Consider the following 22,945-nt stretch of genomic DNA (forward strand, 5'->3'; position numbering starts at 1 on the left):
AGTCATTTTATTATTCCAAATAGTGCAACAAAAAGTTATTTCTATTTTGAAAAATATTAAAGAAATAATTAAACAGAAAAAAATATTATATCATTCATGATTACACTAGAAAAAAAGTGAGTCTCACTCCACAGAAAGGCAAAAGAGAAGGTGTAAAAGACACATGGTTAAGGTCAGATCCAAGTAGGCAGTTGGCCGGTTACCAATAATGATAAAAATAATAACTTTAATAAAAATAAAGGCTTAATATCTATTACTTCATTTAATCTCCACAACTATTAATATCCCCATTGTGAACCATAACTCAGGGGTGCTGAGACATTCTAGGGGTTCGCAATTTACCATAGCCTATACTTCAGAGATGGAGATGGAATGAACTTGTATCCAGGGTCAGAAAAGATGGAGGACGTAGTGGTCATTCTAGGAAAGGAGGCCAACCTCACCCCTATGTGTAGTGAATGTTCTATAAATGTTTGGAGGTTGATGGGAGAGTATGAGACCAAGACACACAAGTGTCAGAAAGCAACTCTTTGTCTCAGTCTATTCAAATACTAAGACTCTCCCTATATAACTGGGCATTCTAATAAAAACATAAACACAGAGAGATCTTGGACAATTCCTTAAATGAGAACTATGGAAACTCATGATGATTCCTTAAAGTTAAGGCTATTCCCTCCTCCCCTACTAAACCTATGTCACTGTTATTCCTGGATTAGCCCTAGGGGCTTTAAAAAATTGTGTCATGGTGCTCTCTTCAGCAGCACATATATTAAAATTGGAACAATACAGAGAAGATGAGCATGGCCCCTGCACAAGGATGACAAGCAAATTTGTGAAGCATTCCATATTTTTAACAGAGTCCTCGAAGGCAACAGCACATATCTACAACCATCTGATCTTTGACAAACCTTACAAAAACAAGCAATGGGGAAAGGATTCCCTGTTTAATAAATGGTGTTGGGAAAACTGGCTAGCCATGTGCAGAAAGCAGATACTGGACCCCTTCCTGACACCTTACACCAAATTAACTCCAGATGGATTAAAGACTTAAACATAAGACCTAACACCATAAAAAAAACCTAGAAGAAAACCTAGGCGAAACCATTCAGGACATAGGCATAGGCAAGGACTTCATGACTAAAACACCAAAAACATTGGCAACAAAAGCCAAAATAGACAAATGGGATCTAATTAAACTCCAGAGCTTCTGTACAGCAAAAGAAGCAATCATTAGAGTGAACTGGCAATCAACAGAATGGGAAAAAAAAATTGCAATCTATCCATCTGACAAAGGGCTAATATCCAGAATCTACAAAGAGCTAAAACAGATTTGCAAGAAAAAAAACAAACAAACCCATTCAAAAGTGGGCGAAGGATATGAACAGATATTTTTCCGAAGAAGACATATATGAGGCCAATAAACATATGAAAAAATGCTCATCATCACTGTTCATTAGAGAAAGCAAATCAAAACTACATTGAGATACCATCTCACGCCAGTTAGAATGGTGATCTTTAAAAAATCTGGAGACAACAGATGCTGGAGAGGATGTGGAGAAATAGGAACACTTTTACACTGTTGGTGGGAGTGTAAATTAGTTTAACCATTGTGGAAGACAGTGTGGCAATTCCTCAAGGATCTAGAAATAGAAATTCCATTTGACCCAGCAATCCCATTACTGGGTATATATCCAAAGGATTATAAGTTGTTCTATTATAAAGACACATGCACACGTATGTTCATTGGGGTACTGTTTACAATAGCAAAGACCTGGAACCAACCCAAATTCCCATCGATGATAGACTGAACAAGGAAAATGTGGCACATATACACCATGGAATACTATCAGCCATAAAAAATGATAAGTTTGTGTCCTTATAGGGACATGGATGAATCTGGAAACCATCATTCTCAACAAACTAACACAAGAACAGAAAATCAAACACTGCATGTTCTCACTCATAGGTGGGTGTTGAATAATGAGAACACATGGAAACAGGGAGGGGAGCATCTGGGAAACACTGGGGTCTGTTGGGCAGGCCTAGGGGAGACACAGAGTGGGGTGGGAAGGTTGGAAAGGGATAGCATGGGGAGAAATGCCAGATATAGGTGACAGGGGGATGGAGGCAGCAAACCACCTTGCCATGTATGTGCCTCTGCAACAATCCCACATGATCTACACATGTACCTCAGAACCCAAAGTACAATTTTTTTAAAAAATTGTGTCATGGCTGAGGGCAGTGGCTCAAACCTGTAATCCCAACGATTTGGGAAGCCAAGGAGAGAGGATTGCTTGATCCCAGCAGTTCGAGACCAGCCTGTACAACATAGTGAGACCCCAGCTCTACAAAAATTAAAATAAAAATTAGCCAGATATATGGCACATGCCTGTAGTCTCAGCTACTCAGGATGCTGAGGCGGGAAGATCACTTGAACCCAGGAGGTCAGGGCTGCAGTGAGTCATAATCATGCCACTGCAATCCAGCCTGAGTAGTGATGAGACCAACACACACAGGGAGAAAGCAACTCTTTGTCTCAGTCTATTCAAATACTAAGACTCTCCCTATTTAAATGGGTGTTCTAATAAAAATAAACACACAGGGAGATCTTGGGCAATTCTTTAAATGAGAACTATGGAAACTTAGTTTTTTTTGAGACAGAGCAAGACCCTGTCTCAAAAAAAATTTTTTTAATGTGACACAGGGACATGAAAGCAAGATATCTAGAGGAAATCTCCATTCTCATCTATTCCCTGACACTGAACAGTCCTTAACTTCACAGACTACCTGTTCCTTTGGTCTTCCATCATCTTTCTCTTAATACTGAACAAATGGTTTACCACAGACCCAGCTTGGAACTTGTTCACAGTCCCATTTACACCAAGAGATTTCCAAATGACCCATCAGCCTTTGCCATCCTTAGACACCCTCTTGAATGGCCAAGGGGTCAAGTTCAGTTTAGGACCAGTTCTATCTTTGGCTCTCTTGGGAGTGTGGCCCATCTCTGTGGAGCCACCTCAATAAAGCATTATTCACTGGATGAACTGCAAATTCCAAGTCTGCCTGATGTTGCCTAATAGGAACAAGTGTTTCGATATGTGTTTCTTTCATTTGTGGGAGATTCAGAAAGGGACATGGATGACCTGGGGAAGGCAGAGAGACAAAGCATCTGCAAGGACAGCCAGTAATCCTGCCTGTAGTAGACAGTAACTATATCACATCCACTTTATCCATAAAGGACCATTCTGCTAACGCAGATTATTTTCTTTTCCAGCTTTGCAATATCTGGTTCACTTTAGTATCATATTAAATGTAAGAAATCAATGCTGGACCCTTTTCCTTTGCAGAGTCCAATGTCAGGAATATTTCTTGCTGCTTTACCTGAATTTCCCTTTCCTCTGCTTTTTAATTTTTTTTAAATCTGGCTCTGGGAGATAATAAGCCCCAGGGTAAGGAGACAGAAATGCAACACTGCATCAGAAAACACCATTTGGACTACATTTTATCAACATCATACTAACAGCTCCCCCAGAAATGAAAGGTAATAATTTAAATGGGTTGTATGATGAAGCAGTTTACTGCCTTACACAGAGCTAAAGAATTGAATGCCAAATCATTTCTAACATCCAGTCAGTAATTAGGGCGAATAAAATGCAACCTCACATTGAGCAAAAGCACCTAAACTGCTGCTGGGATGACAGACCCCACTGGAAACCTGTTTCAATGGCTGGAAAGCTGCTCTACCACCCAGTCTTGATGCTTTTTCAGCAGGGCCAGGAGTGATTGTTCAGCAGTAAGTTCTGCTTTAGGCATCAAAATGGGAGGAAGGAAATGCAGGGCAAGTGGGGCATAAAACCTCACTAAGAATCAGAACAATGTCAAATTGGGAGGTTCCCTAGCCTTGACCTATGGATCTTTTCAAGCTAGGCTAACAGGTCCTAGGTGGGTCCTAAAGGGCCATTGTTGTGGTTCGCTTGGGCTAAAGGGAAAAGAAAAGGAAAGAGCCAGAGGCAACTTTTCTGTCCCCATTTTACAGACAGAAACTCAAACTTATGCTGAAGATGGATTGTTGATTATTTTCATTCCTAGAAAAAGGAAAAAATTTAAAAGTAGGAAGTAGGGAAGTTCATTCAACAAACATTTCTTTAGTACTTCCCATGTGAAAATGAAGCCCAAAAAATTTTATGACAACATGTAGAACATGATCCCTTTGTTGAAGTAAATAGATATTTACACAACTACAATACAACTCAGAATTAAATGCTTTACAAGAGAGGTCCAACCAAGTGTTTCCATGACATCCACAATGATGAAGGGATCAGAAAAGGTTTCAGGAAAGCCACAGTATTTGAGCTGAACCTTTTAGTCTGACAATGATTATAACTGAGAGAGAGGACACAGAAGGGCACCCCAAGCTGAGAGAACAGCTGGAAGCAAAGACTCAGCAATGCAGGTGGGCACAGCACATCTGGAGAGCAGATAATGCTCCCCTTGGACTAGAAGAAAAAGTTTAAAAGGAAAATTATGTTCCCTGGTGTATATTTCATGCAAGCAACTAAAGCTATGCCAGCACATAGTGGGTATCTAATCAATAGTTCTTGAGTATATAGTGTGCACTTAATAGTGGGCAACACAACCCAAGGTGACCTCCAGTGGGTCATACTCCTGCAAAATTCTCTCTCCTTGTATTTGAGTGGAAACTGTGACTTGTTTCTGATCCATAAAATATGCCACAGGTGGCAGGATGTCATTCCTTTTATTAGGTTACATTATAAGTCTCAGCCTATTATGCCCATGATTATCTTACAAAATAGTATCTTATCATACAGGAGAGAGAGGTTCCTATGCTGGCTTTGAAGAAGTAAGCTTCCATGTTATAAAAGGGCTGTAGCACAAGGAACTGCCTCCAGGCAACAGACAACAAGAAAAGATGCATTCTTCCCACAGTCTTAAATGGAGCATGTAAGCATGTTTGTTTGTTTCCCCAATCAAACTTTGGATGAGACCACAGCCCCAGCCAACACCTGTATTAATGCCTGGTGAGCCCCTAACACAATACTCAGATAAGCTTTGCCTGGACTACCGGCCCTCAGAAACTGTGACATAATAAAGAGGCGTTTTTTTCCAGTCACTAAATTTGTGGTAATGTTTTATGCTGCATAGAAAACTAATATATTGGGTAAATAAATATTGAAAAGGGTTGGCATTCAAAATCAGAGCAGGGAAGGCACTGGAATCATGCTAGAGAAATGGAATCCCTTCATGGTAGAGTAGTTATAAACTAAGGCACAATACTCTGCTTTTGACAACTACAAATGCCTTATTAAACAAGCTAACATATGTAAAGTGCTCAGATGATGCCTGGAATATCATGAATGCCATCAGTATTAACTATTATTGTTGTTACTGCTGTTACCATTATTATTTCTTGCCATGAAGACATTTCCTCGAGAGAAATAAGTTGCTCTCCTTAGAAACACTGCTCTCTTAGGAGGTGAAAACATAGGAACGCTTTTACACTGTTGGTAGGAGTGTAAATTAGTTCGACCATTGTAAAAAACAGAGTGGTGATTCTTAAGGATCTAGATCCAGAAATATCATTTGACCCAGCAACCCCATTACTGGGTCATTTACTTAAAGGATTATAAATCATTCTGCTATAAAGATACATGCACATGTATGTTTACTGCAGCACTGTTCACAACAGCAAAGACTTGGACCCAACGCAAATCCCCATCAGTGATAGACTGGATAAAGAAAATGTGGCACATATATGCTATGGAATACTACACAACCATAAGAAGGATGAGTTCATGTTCTTTGCAGGGACACGGATTAAGCTGGAAACCATCATTCTCAGCAAACTAACAGAGGAACAGAAAACCAAACACCGTATGTTCTCACTCATAAGTGGGAGTTGAACAATGAGAACACATGGACACAGGGAGGGGAACAACACACATCAGGGCCTGTCAGGGGGTGGGGGGCTGGGAAGAATAGCATTAGGAGAAATACGTAATGTGGATGATGGGTTAATGGGTGCAGCAAACCACCATAGCATGTGTTTACTTATGTAACAAACTTGTACATGTATCTCAGAATTTAAAGTATTTTAAAACAAACAAACACTGCTCTCCTTAAGTCTTAAGCTTTTGAGAACTTTGAGAATCCATAGAAAGTTACATACTAAACACCACTGAGAAAAATGTGCAATTCATTGTGTATATATGTGTGTGTGTGTATATATATATATATATATATATACACACACACACATATATACATATACATATATATATACACACACACACACACACACATTTTGCCTAAAGTTTCAAGGGGCCCTCAGATGAGAACCAATGTCCTAAAAGAATGTGGGCAATGTGACATATTAAGGTAGGAGGGAGAGTCCCCTGAAAACTTCAAGAGACAATACACTTCAGACTTCTGATTTTGCCCTCCTCTCTGATGCCGAAATGTTGTGACTATCTTCTTTGGCCAATACCAGTTTTAAGTTTAAATACCATGGAACACTACCCAGTCAGGTGTTGTTTCCAAGGTAGAGATTATCCTCACTCCCAGCTCTTTCTAAGTAATGGGTGATGGATACCCCATGCCTCCAGATTCATCACTCATAAGACCTACAACACACTTTGTCTTCCAAAGCCAACCACAGCAAATTCTCCCCAGGTTTCCTACACATCCTATGGGCCAACTACTGAGTCTAGCAAGGCTGTGTCAATAGTCCCATGTTCCACCCTCTCATGAGGCACTGCTGTGTCTCAACTCTGGTGAAGATGGCAAATGAAAAGTAGGAATTTAGCTCAATCTCTTAAAAGTCTTCGGCACACAGTTGTGGTCAAAGTCTCCCATCCTACAATGAATGCATTAATGTTAGTCCAGTTATCAGTGCAAGCATCAGAGGCCACCTGATTCAGTTTATCTGTTTAAGTTGACAACTTTGTATTCCTGGGATTACAAGGCATTTACAATTAAACTAGAATTTTAACTTCCTGCCTGGGAAATTTTTTTAAGGGACACGGAAGTATGATTAACAATGTGTGGGCCAATGAGCAAAAGATAATGTGCATGGAATTAGTGAAAAGTGAAACTCATGCTTCCATTAACACATTCCATTCAGTCATTCTGAAATACATATTATATGTGTGTATATAGGTATGTATGTATGTTACATTCACACAGTGGCTTGAAATTAATAATCAAATTTGCGCGTCATTTTAAATTACATCCACATCTCTCCTGTCTCCCAGCTGTTGACCCGGTGTTTATGCAGACTACATCTGGCAGTCCTCAGCATTCTCCACAGTCACCCGTTCTCTCTGTCCCCAGATACACCTGCTTTCTGCAGCTGGTCCACCAACAGGTGCAGCGGAAAGCCTGGTTGATGGGCATTATAAACACTCCTGCTGTTGAGCATCTGTGAGGTTACAAAGGGCCCAATTCTAACTTCAGTGTTCCTTCCTCCAGGAGAAGTGAAAAACACCCTGTGTGATGTGAACATGCTGGAGTCTCCATCAGTCACTTTCCCACCCTGGGAAGAAATGCTTTGGGTCAACGGGGTGTTAACAGCTGTGCCACCTTCCAGGTTATTAGCAAAGGAAGAGAGAGGTGGGCCTTGGTCATTCTTCGTTTGTCTGAGATTCTAGGCCCACAGCCAGTGGCCTGAACACTCTATCTCCATTCGCCCTAACGAACAAGGTACAGTCCCCCTCATGGTCCCCCAGTTTGTGACCACTGACCACCTAGTTTTGATTGGGGAGCTGGCCAACCAAATTCCCACAGTACTGCCAAATGAAAAACATGTGGGAGCAACACATATTGTGAGAATGACTATTTTGCGATTCCTTATTGATAGAGAGGTAGGTATTTCAAAGTAGGAAAAATTCAGAATAGTGCTCAAAGTCTTTTGGATTTGGTTTAGCCATTTCCCAGACCCTGAAGTTTGGAAAGGGGTTCAGATTATTTTTCCTGTGATTATCTGAAAAATATCTCATCCTATAAGGAAGCATCTGTGCAATTAGTCCAGATATAAATACAGGCTCTAAAACTATGGCTCTGTGGCACCCAGGTTAATGGACTAATGCAATAAAGCAATAGGTTATAATAAGAAATTCCAATACAATTAAAACCATAAAACTAATGATGATCTGTTTCAAATGAAGCTCTAGATAAAAATAAAGCACTAAAAATCACTTATTCATTAAACAGTTTTGGTTCCATTCACGGAAGTTCACAGAGGGCATCAGTCATCTAAAGCACAAGATGCACTTGAAGGTAAAATACATAAAAATGGCCTCCATTCTGCTATTTATTTCTATACTCTCATCTTCGTGCCAATGGACTACTCCCCACGTGCCTGTAAGGCAGAGTTCAAGCACCACTTCATTAGAATCTTCTTGTAGCTTTGTGTATCCACACTCCAAGCGCCCAGGAATTAAGTTGGTCACCTGAGACACAGAGGCTAAGTCAAGATCCAGACTACTGTTAGCTGCAGTGATGCTCCCACTTGCTTGAAAACGCTATTGCATCACACTGTGATCTTTAAAGGACCTTAGGCTTGCTGTGGGGGAGGCTCATGCCTGTAATCCCAGTACTTTGGAAGGCCGAGGCAGGCAGATACCTTAAGACTAGGAGTTTAAGACCGGCCTGGGCAACATAGTGAAACCCCATCTGCATAAAAAATAAAAAATAAAAATTGCCAGGAGTGGTAAAGTGTGCCTGTGGTCCCAGCTACCCAGGAGGCTGAGGTGGGAGGATCACTGAGTTCAGGGAGGCTGAAGCTACAGTGAGCCATGATTGTACCTCTGTACCCCAGCCTGGGCAACAAAGTAAGACCCCCCCCCCAAGAAGGACTTTAGTTTTCCCCAGGTAGTTCTGATTACCCTGGGTGAATCTAGTCCCTGCATAAAATGACAATTCCATTTCAACTTATTTCACTTGTGTAGTTAAAAACCTTTTAGTCTTCTTGTGGCTTTCTTCCACTTGGAATTTCCTTCTAATATTGCTGCAAATAGAAAGAGGTAGACTCGAGATGAAGGGACCTACCCATCATCAAAACACTTGAGAGTTATGTTCAAAGAACAAAAGCTAGAAGTTCAAGAATGAATCTATGCCCAAGAAGGAGGAAAATGATGCTCTATATTCTTAGTGTCTGTTGCCTGTGTGAGCCCAGAGAATGTGTCTCTGGGCATAAAAGACCAAAAAAAAAAAAACCACCACATCCAATTGGAGCTTTCAGCAGAACATATCCGCTGGCAACTGAAAACTCCATATGTGGTTTTCCTTTGATAAAGTGGTTTGTAATTTTTGTCTTTTATAGACATTATCCACCTAAAACCTTAATGCTTTGACAAGCAAGTCACTGGGGCAGGGGGAAATACTGCTTGCTCTCTTCTCCCCTGTCTGTGCTGTGATTCAAAGACAAAGGCAGAGATGTTACCAGAAACTGGATGCATACATTTAGCCAATGTGTTGAGAATAGGAAGACCAGAAAGCAAGAGCTGCTTCCATGTTATTCTTGCTGACACAGGTCCCTTGCTGCTATGTTGGGTTTCATCTCTTACAGCTCCAGGTGCACTCGCCACCTTTCCCCTCCCTCCTCTGTGCCTCAAGAGCCTGATGTACATGGGCTACACTTGGGGGTTCCCTGGCCCACTAGCTTCTGATTGGCTTGGCTTGCAGAGATGCTAGCAGGAGGCGGAGAAGTAAAGTGAAGTGGTTATTCCCTTCCACTTCTTCCTGCCAGGTGCCTCTGGATTGGCTGTATGCTCTAATCAGGTACCTGGGATTTGTTTTAATCAGGTGTGGTTAACAAATACAGGCACAGAAATAACTGTTGTGACGGAAGAGGTGTTTGCACTCACAGCTCCCTAGAAACCGCGGATGTGGCTGTCCGCAAAGTGGGGTTACACGGAAAAGCACCAGGGTTACACGGGAAAGCACCAGGGTTACACGGGAAAGCACCAGGGTTACACGGGAAAGCACCAGGGTTACACGGGAAAGCACCAGGGTTACTCAGGAGCGAGAGAGAGCTGGGGACACATGGGCAAGAGCTTTCATTGTGGTTTCCACTGGAAGGCTCAGGGAAGGGAAGGTAAGCAAGTTTAGAATGTGATCATTTGAATAATTTCAGTGGGCTCTGGGGCATAGGAGCCATTCCTAGTTGCCTGACCCTAGAGTAATCAGGTCAGGAGGATGGTGGCCCGAAGTGTAAAAGCCCAATAAAGAAGGTGGTTGGAGTTTGGGCTCTGGATGGGTTGGTTGCATAGAGAAGATGTACTCCCAGTTGAATTGCTTCCTAACTCTAGGAATTGCTAACCCTGGGAGAGGGAGTCCCTCCAGGGTCAACAAGGCCACATGCTGTCAATACATTAGAATACAGAAACAAAGGTCTGCTTAATGCATTGCATTTCTTTACTAGGAAGGAAGGAAGGAAGGAAGGAAGGAAGGAAGGAAGGAGGGAAGGAGGAAGGGAGGAAGGGAAGGAAGGAAGCAAGGAAGAAAGAAGGGAGGGAGGGAGAGAGGGAGGGAAGGAAAGAAGGAAGGAAGAAGGGAGGGAGGGAGGGAAGGAAGGAAAGAAGGAAGGAAGGAAGGAAGGAAGGAAGGAAGGAAGGAAGGAAGGAAGGAAGGAAGGAAGGAAAAGAAACCCTATAAGAAATCTCCGGTGGGAGCTGTTTTCTCCTATACCTACAGAAGTCTTCTCAAACTGCAATGTGCACAGGCATCACCAGGGAGACTTGTTAAAATGCATGTTCGTATTCATTATGTCTCAAATGGGGCAATGCTGCTGGTCTTTGAACCACACTCCAAGCAGCAAGCTATCTATACCATAGTGTACTCAACCAATTTCCTATTGTTGGATATTTGATTTATTTGCAATATTTTGTTATTATAAATAACAATGCAATGAACATCTTTCAATATACATATTACTACAAATTTCTGAATTTACAGTAGCACCATAAAAGAAGAATTATTGAGTAAAAAAGGATGTGAAATCTTTTTAAGTTCTTCATACATATTGCTAAATTGATTTCTGTAATGCTTATGTGAATTTAATTCCAAAAAGCAATGTCTGCAAATGTTTCACTGTATCTTCATCAACACTGAAGATTATCTTTATCTTTGCAATTGGATAGGTGGAAATGGTACCTCATTTCAATCTGCATGTCATTATTAATGAAGTTGACCTTTTTATATGATATTAGTCATTTACAGTTCTTCTTCTGCAATCTATGGCCTTTGTAGAACCAGTCTTAAATTATTTCCTTGTCAAATGTTTTCAACTCAGTCGATCATTGATTTTTTTCCCCTCTTTATGAGACTACATCTCCAATTTTATAATTGAAGTAGGAGGGAAAAATAAAAGCTCCCTTAAAGAATTTCAGTTTATTGCTAAGTTGTGAAAACATATTTCTGTACTGACTTCAAGGAAGAGCTTTTTCTGGTCCTGCAGACAAAGAGATTTAACCATAAAATTGGATCCATATACTTTTTCTTTGCTGTAACATTTTTGTGTTTCAACTTGTAGCAAGAAAAGGCAAATTATATATCTTATTCACTGAGGGATGGTTGTTTGCTTGGCAGTTTCTAAATTTTTTTTTAAATGGGCATAAAGGAAAGGAAGAGAAATGAAGATAAAACTCTCATCCAAAGTTCTTACACAAGAGTAAAATAGCCTCACAAAACCAGAGATATCACAAACATTGATACCACCGTATATATTTATGAAATGCCACAGCCACAAAAAAAAAAACTAAGTTTAAAATACAGTAAGGATTTTATACTGTGAATGTAGAATAGTGTATTTTCAACATTATGAAACAGATATTTAAAGCTTCTGTAACAAATGTGAACACTGAATTCAATAGTGAACAATACTGAAAGTTAAATTAGCAAGAGCTTATTAAACAATTACTATGTTCTCTTATTGCTCATCTATTCCAAGAAATACATAACTTGATCTCACCATTGACTATCTTAAAATCACATTACCCAGCTCATGATTTTTAAGATTAACTTTTGAGGGCAATTTCATAGATTGTCAGTGAGAATGTAATTGAAATAATCTCTTGGGAAAGCAATTTTCAGTATATATCAAAAGCCTTAAATTGCTTATATTTTTAAACTAACTATTTCACTTCTGAGAATTTATTTTTTAACCCTAAATAAAGGAGGAGATGTATGCACAAAGATGTCCATAGCAGTAACACATATACAATGAAAGAATGCCAATTTATAAGCAGTCTGCAACTTTATTCATTCAGTATGATCACAACTATCCAAAGTGAAAAAGCAAGCATAGGAAGAAAAAAAAAGCTGAAAGGAAATAAAGCAAAATATTAACAAGGATTATTTATGCCTTTAACTTTTATATATTTTTCCAAATTTCCTATGATGAACATTATTACACCAATGGAGTGGAGTCTTTGCTTTTAAAATGAATAAATGCATATATTGTCTATATTGTGTCTGATTTGGTTTTGCTCCCTTAGGGCATTGCCTGAAATGGAAAGGGAAGATCTTGCCAAGGAACTCTGACCAGCCAGAGGTTTTCTTCCCAGTTTGAGCCTCCAGGAAGGAGACTCAACTTAGGACTTTGTACCTTCATTTAGTTCTGTGGCCCTCTCCATTTTATTTAATAATCACTCTGCCCATGTGGATTTGTTATAAGTGTTGTCTAAAGGAAAACAGTTAGATCCAAAAAATTCAGAGAGCATTCACCAGGGGCACTTATTTTCTTGGGGGCACCTATCACAGCATATCAAGAGTAATCCACAACCACCATCTCCACCCCACCCCCTGCCCTGGAATAGGAACCCTTTGCAAGCCAAAATAAATAAATAAATAAATAAAGTTTCATTTATCTGTACATCCCCTACATCAGGGTTTCTCAACCTCAGCACTATTGACTTTTAGAGCCAGATAATTGCTGGGGGCTGTCTTGAGCACTGTAGGATGTTAACAGTATCCCTGGCCTCTACCTATTAGATACTGGTAGTACCCACCCACTTGCGACCAATATGTCATTAGGCATTTCCATATGTCCCCTGGATGACTTACCCTCCAATTGAGAACCACTGTTCTACATCTAACTGACTCCAAGAATGTAGTAGATACTCAATAAATACTTGTTGAATTGAGTGGGAAGAGAGGTTGGAGGAGAAGTTGACCAGAAAATGAATGAGCAAACAACAGAGTGAATCCAACTGTCTTCAGGACAGAGAAGCCCTAAATCCAAGTCTCTGTCAATCAGATCCTAACTAGGTAGCCTTGAGCAAAACATTTCACCATTTGTGGGGCCTCAGCTTTCTCAGCTGTAAAACGAGAGGATTACACTAGAATTGTAACGATCGTCTCACAGTCTGACAACTCTAAGAATTTTGCAAAAAGCCCAAACCATAATACATGCTCAATAAGTATTGAATAATAGAGTTTGCTGGGTACCTATTGTGAGCCTTGCTTTGGGCTTGGTCTTTTATTTTTTGATTTTTAAAAATTTTAATTTCTGTGGATACATAGTAGTATGTATAGTTATGGGTTATATGAGATATTTTGATACAGCCATGCAATGTATAATCATCACATCAGGGTAAATGGGGTGCCCATTCCCTCAAGCATTTATCCATTGTGTTATAAACAACCCAACTATGCACTCCTTTAGTTACTTTTAAATGAATAATTAAATTATTTTTAACCATAGCCACCCTGTTGTGCTAGCACATACTAGGTCTTATTCATTCTTTCTATTTTTTTGTACCCATTATCCATCCTCACATCTCCATCCCCACTACCCTGTCTTTTAAACTCATTATTTCATTTAATAGTCACGGCAACTCTCTGGAGGAGGTACTAAAATATTTAAATCAATTTTACGGACAGTAATAACAAGGCCCACAGAAGTCATATAGTAAATGTCTGGTGTTGGGATTGGAACTAAGATAAAGCTAACTTCAAAGCCTGCATTCAAAGCCAACATCCATACCATGACATGAATGACCCCAGAACAGGCTGGTGGAGGAGAGATCCTAGAATAAATGAGAGCTTCAGTTCTGGAAGTATTGGTCAAGAAAATCAAGTCTCAATTTTAGCAATAAAAATCCTGAGAGACTTTCTTGTCCAGTTCCCAGAGATGATTAGAACATCCTCTGTGACAGCTCCTAAAAAGTCCAGGAGTCCTAAACACAATGCCTACAGGGGTCAAGAGAATGAGTGGAACCAGGCAAGAATAGAGTAAAAGCAAAGAAGGCTTTTCTCCCCCACAGGGCACGGACGCTTCTCACACCTGACCAGCCAGTGCAGTGCAAGAAGGTGGGTTTGAAGCCATCAGACCTTCCCTCTTGCTTAAAAGAAACAGGAATCCAAGAAATCTCAAGCTAATTTTTTGAAATGCTGACAATTGGTTGAACCATTAGGAGGGGGAAAAGATGTGAAAGTCAAAGAAAACAATTGACCAGCCAGATGTAGCTCACAGACCTCCAGTTGATGGCCGCTAATCTGGTTCTTGTTTGAATGCCTCCTGTGACATGGAGATCACTCCAGGAGTCAGCCCAGTCATATTTGAACAATAGGAAAAAAGACCAAATCTATCTTCCTACTCCATCTACTTTTTGGTTCTCACCGAAAATGAAATGCAGAGTCCCACACGTATCCTTCGGTACACACTCCCTTGGTTAATACGTCTTTTCTTCAGCTATTGCTCATATGCATGATATGAAGTCCCCAAACCTGGGGAAGGGTAATCTCTTCTCCCACCTGTCATCAAGGCTCCTTGTATCTGTGTGCACCTTGTGTGCCACCTACAGCTTGGTAGTCAACAAATGCCAGATTCTACCAGAGCAGCATCAGATCACATTGACCTCCAGAGTTGGGTGGCTTTTGTTTCTGGCAGCAACACCAAACTCTGAGGAATGCTGCATTTGCACCTGATTCCTTCATTCCCCACACACCATATCAAACCTCCAGTAAAGCTCAGTGTCCCTACCTCCCAAAACACTCTGAGTCCTTGGGTCATTATTGTCTTCCTACTCCAGGTCACCATCACCTCTTGCCTGAATGACTGGCACCTGTGCTTCTACTCTTCCCCTCTTAAACAGAATAATCTTATAAAAATTTACATTTGACCCTGTCACTTATCTGATTTCTAGCCTCCAATGACTTCACATTGCCTTAAAATAAAAGCCAAACTCCTTGCCACATCCTGTAATACCCCCAGATTACTGGCCCTGTCACTGTTCCTACCTTGGGACCTTTGTACTTGGTGTTTACTGTGAGTTTAAGGCTCTCACCCATTTTCTTAATGTGTGGCCCCTTCTTGGTGACTTAAGTCTCAGCTCAAATAGCAGCTTTGCAGTGAGACTTTCCTCAACCTCACAATATAAATGACTGTCCCTCCCCACAACCATTCTATTATATTTTTATCACTTCACTGCATACTAAGTGAAAAGATCTTTTTTATTTATTTGGCTACTTTTTATTATTTATCTTCTTCCTGTTGGAATATATCACCCTAAAAGAATGGTGCCTGGCACATAATAGGTGCTCAGTAAATATTAGCTGAATGAATGAAAGAAGACAGAGACCTTGTCTGTTTTACCCAATTATGTGTACCCAGAGTCTAGAGGAGCACTGCTCAATAGAAATATAATGTGAGCTACATATGCAATTTTAAATTTCCTACTAGGAACATTAAAGGAAAAGAAAGAAACACATTAAATATATTTCAATATTTATTTTATTGTAGCCAATATATTCAAAATATTATTTCAACATGTAATCATATTAATGATATATTCTATATCTTTTTCATATCAAGCCTCAGAAATGCAATGTGTATTTTATACTTATAGCACCTACAATTTGAACTAGCCATATTTTAAATGTTCAATAGCATTTTAAGTGTTCAACAGTGACTCTCTTATTGGAGAATGCACCTCTAGAATAGTGTCTGACACATAGGAAGTGGTGAATAAGTATTGGTTGAATGAATGAGTGAATTAAATACTTTCCTTTCTAGGTCCTTTCTAAAAGAAATTCTGTCAAGCCACTCCTCTACACTCTGTACTCATATCACTTGTTGATCGGATAGTTGGCTGGTTGGCCGGTTGGTTGGTTTTGGTAATCTAAATGTAGGACTTTGCCTTTATTAATACCAATGTGATTTTTTTTCTTTTTTTTAACATTCAACTCCTGGATCCAGCCTAAGATCATTTGTTCCAGATTCTATCATCTTAAATATTTGCTGGGCTTCCCAGTTTTGTATCATGCTCAAATATGGAATTCATACAAAAACGTGGTAAGGTATGGTCTACTTTCTGCAGCATGCGTCTGGAGGCTGCATTTATTGTATTGATCCATCAGCCATCTATCTTTCAGATTCTTCTACCTTCTATACATCTGCCTAGCCAAACAACCCCACACTTCCAGTTTCTTCAGTTTTTTTCATAAGAATATCATTTACATGTTGGAAATCAATTAAAGCCTCAAGAAGTTGTTGGCTCAGTGTAGTACCTAGTATTATTCTCATCTACTTGTTCTACATCACTATACAACTCAATAGATTCATTTTTTTAAAAAACTGGGGCCGGGCACGGTGGCTCAAGCCTGTAATCCCAGCACTTTGGGAGGCCAAGGCGGGTGGATCGCGAGGTCAAGAGATCAAGACCATCCTGGTCAACATGGTGAAACCCCGTCTCTACTAAAAATGCAAAAAGTTAGCTGGGCATGGTGGTGCGTGCCTGTAATCCAAGCTACTCAGGAGGCTGAGGCAGGAGAATTGCCTGAACCAAGGAGGCAGAGGTTGCGATGAGCCGAGATCACGCCATTGCACTCCAGCCTGGGTAACAAGAGCGAAACTCTGTCTCTCAAAAAAAAAAAAAAAAAAAAAAAAAAAAAAAAAAAAAACTGGCAGAACATATAACTAAATAATGATACAAATATCTGGCATTTGTAGATTTAACAGTCCTAGTTTCAACTCTTCCTTGCCAACCTGTGTGGTAATTCTCAAGTATGCTGTTCCCATGAATTTGAATTTGGGACACTAAAAGACCAGTAGGTGAATAAAACTTATTTAGCTAATAAGGAAACCTAGCTGACACCTTAGCATGACCATTTCAACTTATTTTATAGCTCTCTAGTCTTCAACTACTTAGTAACTCCATAATTTTAAAGAATAAATTTGTATATATTAAGAAATTATCTCAAAAAGCAAACTAGAACATTGTGATGATGAAGAAAAAGTAAAAATGTATATGAGTTGATATGATTTGGATCTGTGTCCCCACCAAATCGCATGTCAAATTATGATACCTAATAGTTGGTGATTATATATAATCCCCAATATTGCAGGTGGGGCCTGGTGGGAGATGACTGGATCACAGGGGTGGATCCTTCATGAATGGTTTAGCACCGTCCCCTTGATGCTGTTCTTGTGATAGAGTTCTCACAAGATCTGGTTGTTTAGAAGTATGTAGCGCTGCCCCCTTTCTCTCTCTTGCTCCTGCTTCCCCCATATGAGATGCCTTTCTCCTCCTTTGCCTTCCACTATGATTGTAAGTTTCTGGAGGACTCCACAGAAGCCAAGCAGACACCAATATTATGCTTCCTGTACAGCCTGTGGAACCGTGAGCCAATTAAACCTTCTTTCTTATAAAATACTCAGTTTTAGGTATTTCTTAACAGCAACACAAGAATGGAATAATACAGAAAGTTGGTACCAAGGAGTGGGGCAATGCCATAAACATACCTGAAAATGTGGAAGTTATTTTGGAAATGGGTAACAGGAGGAGGCTGGAAAAGTTTGGAGGACTCAAATGAAGACAGGAAGATAAGGGAAAGTTTGGAATTTACTAGAGACTGGTTAATTCGTTGTGACCAAAATGCTGATAGTGATACGGTCAACAAAGGCCAATCTGATGAGGTCTCAGATAAAGATGAGAAAATTGTTGGGAACTGGAGCAAAGGTCACTTTTGTTAAGCCTTAGCAAAGAACTTGGCAGCATTGTGCTCCTGGCCTCAGGATTTGTGAAACTTTGACCTTGAGAGTGATGATTTAGGGGATCTGGCAGAAGAAATTTCTAAGCAGCAAAGCATTCAAGATGTCGCTTGGCTGGTTCTAACAACCTAGGCTAATATGCATGAGCAAGGAAATGAACTAAAGTTGGAATTTATATTTAAAGGGAAAGCAGAGCATAAAAGTTTGGAAAATTTAAAGCATGGCCATGTGGTTAAGAAAACAAAAAGAGGCCGGGTGCGGTAGCTCACGCCTATAATCCCAGCACTTTGGGAGGCTGAAGCGGGTGGATCACAAGGTCAAGAGATCAAGACCATCCTGGTCAACATGGTGAAACCCCGTCTCTACTAAAAATACAAAAATTAGCTGGGCATGGTGGCACATGCCTGTAGTCCCAGCTACTTCGGAGGCTGAGGCAGGAGAATTGCTTGAACCCAGAAGGTGGAGGTTGCAGTGAGCTGAGATAATGCCACTGCACTCCAGTGTGGATAACAAGAGTGAAACTCTATCTCAGAAAACAAAACAAAACAAAACAAAACAAAAGGCCACTTTCAGGGGAGGAATTCAAGCAGACTGCAGAAATTTGCATAAGTGAAAAATAGCCAGGGACTAATAGCCAAGACAATAGGGAAAAAGCATTTCAGAGAACTTTGCAGTAGCCCCTTCCATCACAGACCCAGAGGCTAAGGAGGACTTACTGGTTTCATGCACCAGGCCCAAGGCCCTGCTGCCCTTAAGACACTGGTCCCTGCATCCCAACTGCTCCAACTCCAACCATGGCTCAGAGGGACCCAAATACAGTTCAGGCTGCTGCTTCAGAAAGTCCAAGCCATAAGCCTTGGCAGTTTCCATGTGATGTTACATCTGCAGGTGCACAGAGTACAAGAGAGGCTTGGGAGCGTCTACCTAGATTTCAGAAGATGTATGGAAAAGCCTGGATGTCTAGGCAAAAGCCTGTGGAAGGGTGGAGCCCTCATGGAGAACCTCTACTAAGGCAGTGTGGAGGGGAAATGTGGGGTTGGAGCCTCCAACAGAGTCCCCATCAGGGCACAGCCTAGTGGAACTTGAGAAGAGGGCCACTGTCCTCCAGACCCCAAAATGGTAGATCCACCAGCAGCTAGTGACCTCAGCCTGGAAAAGCCACAGGCACTCAACACCAGCCCATGAGAGCAGCCACAGGGGCTGAACCCTGAAAAGCCACAGAGGCGAAGCTGCTCAAGGCTTTGGGCGCTCACCCCTTGCACCAGTGCACACTGCATGTAAGACATGGAGTCAAAAGAAACTACTTGGGGCTGAGCATGGTGGCTCATGTCTGTAATCCCAGCACTTGGGGAGGCCGAGGCAGGTAGATCACTTAAGATCAGGAGTTCAAGACCAGCATAGCCAACATGGCAAAACCCTGTCTCTACAAAAAAGAAAAAGAAAAAAGAAAAAAAGAAAAATTAGTCAGGCATGGTGGCAGATGACTGTAATCCCAGCTACTCAGGAGCCTGAGGCAAGAAAATCTCTTGAACCCAGGAGGCAGAGGGTGCAGTGAGCCAAGATCACACCAGTGCACTCCAGCCTGGGTGACAAAGCAAGACTCTGTCTCGAAAAAAAAAAAAAAAGAAAGAAAGAAAGAAACTATTTTGAAGCTTTAGATTTAATGACAGACCAACTAGGTTTCAAACTTTTGTGGGACCTGTTGCCCCTTTCTTTTGGCCAATTTCTCCCTTTTGAGATGGGAACATTTATCCAATGTTTGCGCTCCCATTGTATCTTAGAAATAACTAACTTGGTTTTGATTTTACCAGCTCAAACGTGGAAGGAAACTAGCCTTGTCTAAGATGAGACTTAGAAACAGGAGTTTTAAGTTAATGCTCTAAATGAGTTAAGATTTTGGGGGACTGTGGGGAAGGCTTGAGTGTATTTTGCAATGTGAGAAGGACAGGAGATTTGATGGGCCAGGGACTGAATGATATGGTTTGTATCTGTGTCCCCATCAAATCTCCTGTCAAACTGTAATCCCCAATTGTTGGAAGTGAGTCCTGATGGGAGATGTCTGGATCATGGGGGCGGATCCTTCATGAATGGTTTAGCACGGTATTAGCATGTTCTCATGCCGCTATAAAGAACTGCCTGAGTCTGGGTAATTTATAAAAGAAAGAGGTTTAATTGATTCACAGTTCCACCTGGCTGGGAGCACCTCAGGAAACTTACACTCATGGCAAAAGGGGAAGCAAACATATCCTTCTTCACATGGTGCAGAAAAGAGAAGTGCAGGGGAACCGCCCCCGATCTGATCACCTCCCATGAGGTGCCCCCCACAACATGTAGGGATTATAATTTGGATTACAATTCAGGATAGAATTTTGGGTGGGGACACAGCAAAACCATATCAAGCACCATCCTCTTAATGCTGTTCTCATGATAGAGTCCTCTCAAGATCTGGTTAAAAGTGTGTAGCACCTCCCCCTTCTCTCTTGCTCCCATCATTTCACTCCGCCTTTGTCTTCTGCCATGATTGGAAGCTTCCTGAGGCCTCCCCAGAAGCAGAAGCCTCTATACTTCCTGTACAGCCTGCAGAATTGTTAGCCAATTAAATCTCTTTTTTATATAAATTACCCAGCCTTGGTATTTCTTCATAGCAATGCAAGAACATACTAAAGCATGAATTAAATAATTTTCACCAAAAACAAAACAAGCAAGCAAAGAATACTTCAGGATGACACGAAGAAGAGCATCTTTCAGATAAAAACTTCCAAGTCACACCTCTGATGATACAAATTAGGATCTCTTGGAGTTACACCTAGCAATACATTATTTTAACACAAATGTTCCTGTCTCTTAATAAGAAGCAAGCCAGGCCCTGGTTAACTGATGAACACTCAGGAATCATTGGTGTATCCATCTGTATAAGAAGTAGTCAAACTTCTGCAAATTTTTTTCTAATATCAGTAGGTCCTAATTCCATGGTTGCACAATTTTACAGAAAAGAAAACAGGGAAATACAAAATGTGGTAACTTGCTCTTGAGATGCTTATTTACCTTTATGGAAGAAAATATTTACTCAACTCAGCAATCTGAAAAAGAAACAATATGCAGTTCTAAGGAGAAGAGTATGTATAAATAATATAACTCTAAATAATCAGTAACTCTGGAGTTGTTTGGTTGATTCCCTGAATTTCAATTGGAGACTAAAGACCTTTTATAATGCAACACCTAAATCTTATACAGGTGTTGGCATTTTTGGAATATGTATTCACAATTTTTACTGACAAACCCAAGATATTTTTTCTCATGCAAAAGCCACTCCTCCTAGAATTCCTAGTAAGATTCTGTTTATGAAGCCCCATGTAATCCAATTCAGCGGATCATTCAAGTGATAACAAAGAAAATGTGTGAATTTGGCAGTGAGGAACTGATCAGCTGCCAATTGACTCATAAACTGGTCCACAAAATGTAATCACAATGCTGGTTTTGAAGAGGTCAATGACCCAGCTGGCAGAAAGACACAAAGTGCCAAGAAGTCTGGACTAAATAAAAATAATAATGCATAAACAACTAATTAAAACATTAAGAAAGGGATTCTATTCCATGATCATCAGTGGAACTGCAGGTCACTCTGAAAATATCTCAGACATACCATAGTCTATCACTATTTATTAAAGGCCTATTATGTAGTATCCTATGTAGAAAACCTGGACTCAAAGGGTTAACAGGCAAAACAAGGCTGCATGCAGCCATGAGATAGCAGCAGGGATCAGGCAGGGATGGCTGCATCCAGCCCCTAAATGCAGGGTCCTTAATGTTGGCTGCTTGGAGAAAGTCAGTAGGATCAAGAGTGACAGGCCTTAAAAACCCTAAGTCTGAGCCCATCCAAAGAAGCTCATCCTTTGTCATATTCCTTATTTCAGCTTCAGGAGGAAGGACGGAGTATGGCTGGCATGAGATCCTCTATGTATTGGGAGAGGAGGCCCTTGCGCATTAGAAATGAGCCTGTGGGTATCAGTTCCCCAAACTGCAGTGTCAGATCAGCTGGGGAGGGTGGCAGATTTGCACAAAGTGGAGGATATGATGAAAGCAAAACATATATGTTAGAAGTACCTTCAACTAACTGTCATTTAACCAACTCATTATGATCAATAAGTACTCCCCATTCCCTCTCTGAAATCTACAGATGAATGCCAGGACATGCTGAATGCCTATAGCTAGTACACTGCTCTTATCATTCCTGAGCACCCCCACTTCTACCAGTTTTACTCACAAAGGGCCCAAATTGTCTATACCAAGTGTACCTGCTATTATAAGTATGCAATTTGCTTAGACACATAAAAATGATGGAATTGGAGAATAAAAACAGTGTTTTTTCTATGAAAACTAAATTCCACAGAAACTATTTAAAGCAAATGAGTTGCTTTAAATAGTTTCTGTGGAATTAAGGGTAGGCTACTGTTAAAAATTAAAAATGCTGTAAAAGTCTTTAAAAAAGGATACTTAACATCTTTGTTCTGCTTTAAAGCACCCAAAAGTAGAAAATGAAGAAAATGCTTGACAGGTTTGGTTTAAAAAACAAAGATGATTCTGAACTCTGATTAGCAGACCCACACCCAGAGAAAAGGCCCAAGGTCTGCAAGAGAAAGGAAAGAACTCAACCAGCAAAAAGAAAATGAAAACCAAGCGTGATCCCATTACCCAGGGCCAATCACTGTTAATATGTTCATGTACATACTTTTTAAATTATATGTATATATTTTAATTACAGCTATATATTTAAAACAATCTATTTAAAACTATATATTTAAAACCCACATATAGACATACGCCTTATGATCTATTTTTCTTTCTTAAATCACATCCATCTTCTGATGTGACAAATATTTATCTATGATACCTTTTCAATAGCTTGTATCATTCCATGTTATAGACACCCCA

The 22,945-nt window shown here is 40.4% G+C and overlaps 1 non-coding gene across 1 annotated transcript; it reads left to right on the top strand.

The window, feature by feature from the left end:
- The first annotated feature begins 745 nt into the window (after positions 1-745).
- On the top strand, positions 746-852 carry LOC120361915 (U6 spliceosomal RNA). Its single transcript, XR_005577952.1, has one exon. It is a non-coding gene; the product is annotated as a U6 spliceosomal RNA (small nuclear RNA).
- Positions 853-22,945: the final 22,093 nt, after the last annotated feature.

This window comes from Saimiri boliviensis, chromosome 1 (assembly GCF_048565385.1).
Source record: "Saimiri boliviensis isolate mSaiBol1 chromosome 1, mSaiBol1.pri, whole genome shotgun sequence".
Taxonomy (NCBI): domain Eukaryota; kingdom Metazoa; phylum Chordata; class Mammalia; order Primates; family Cebidae; genus Saimiri; species Saimiri boliviensis.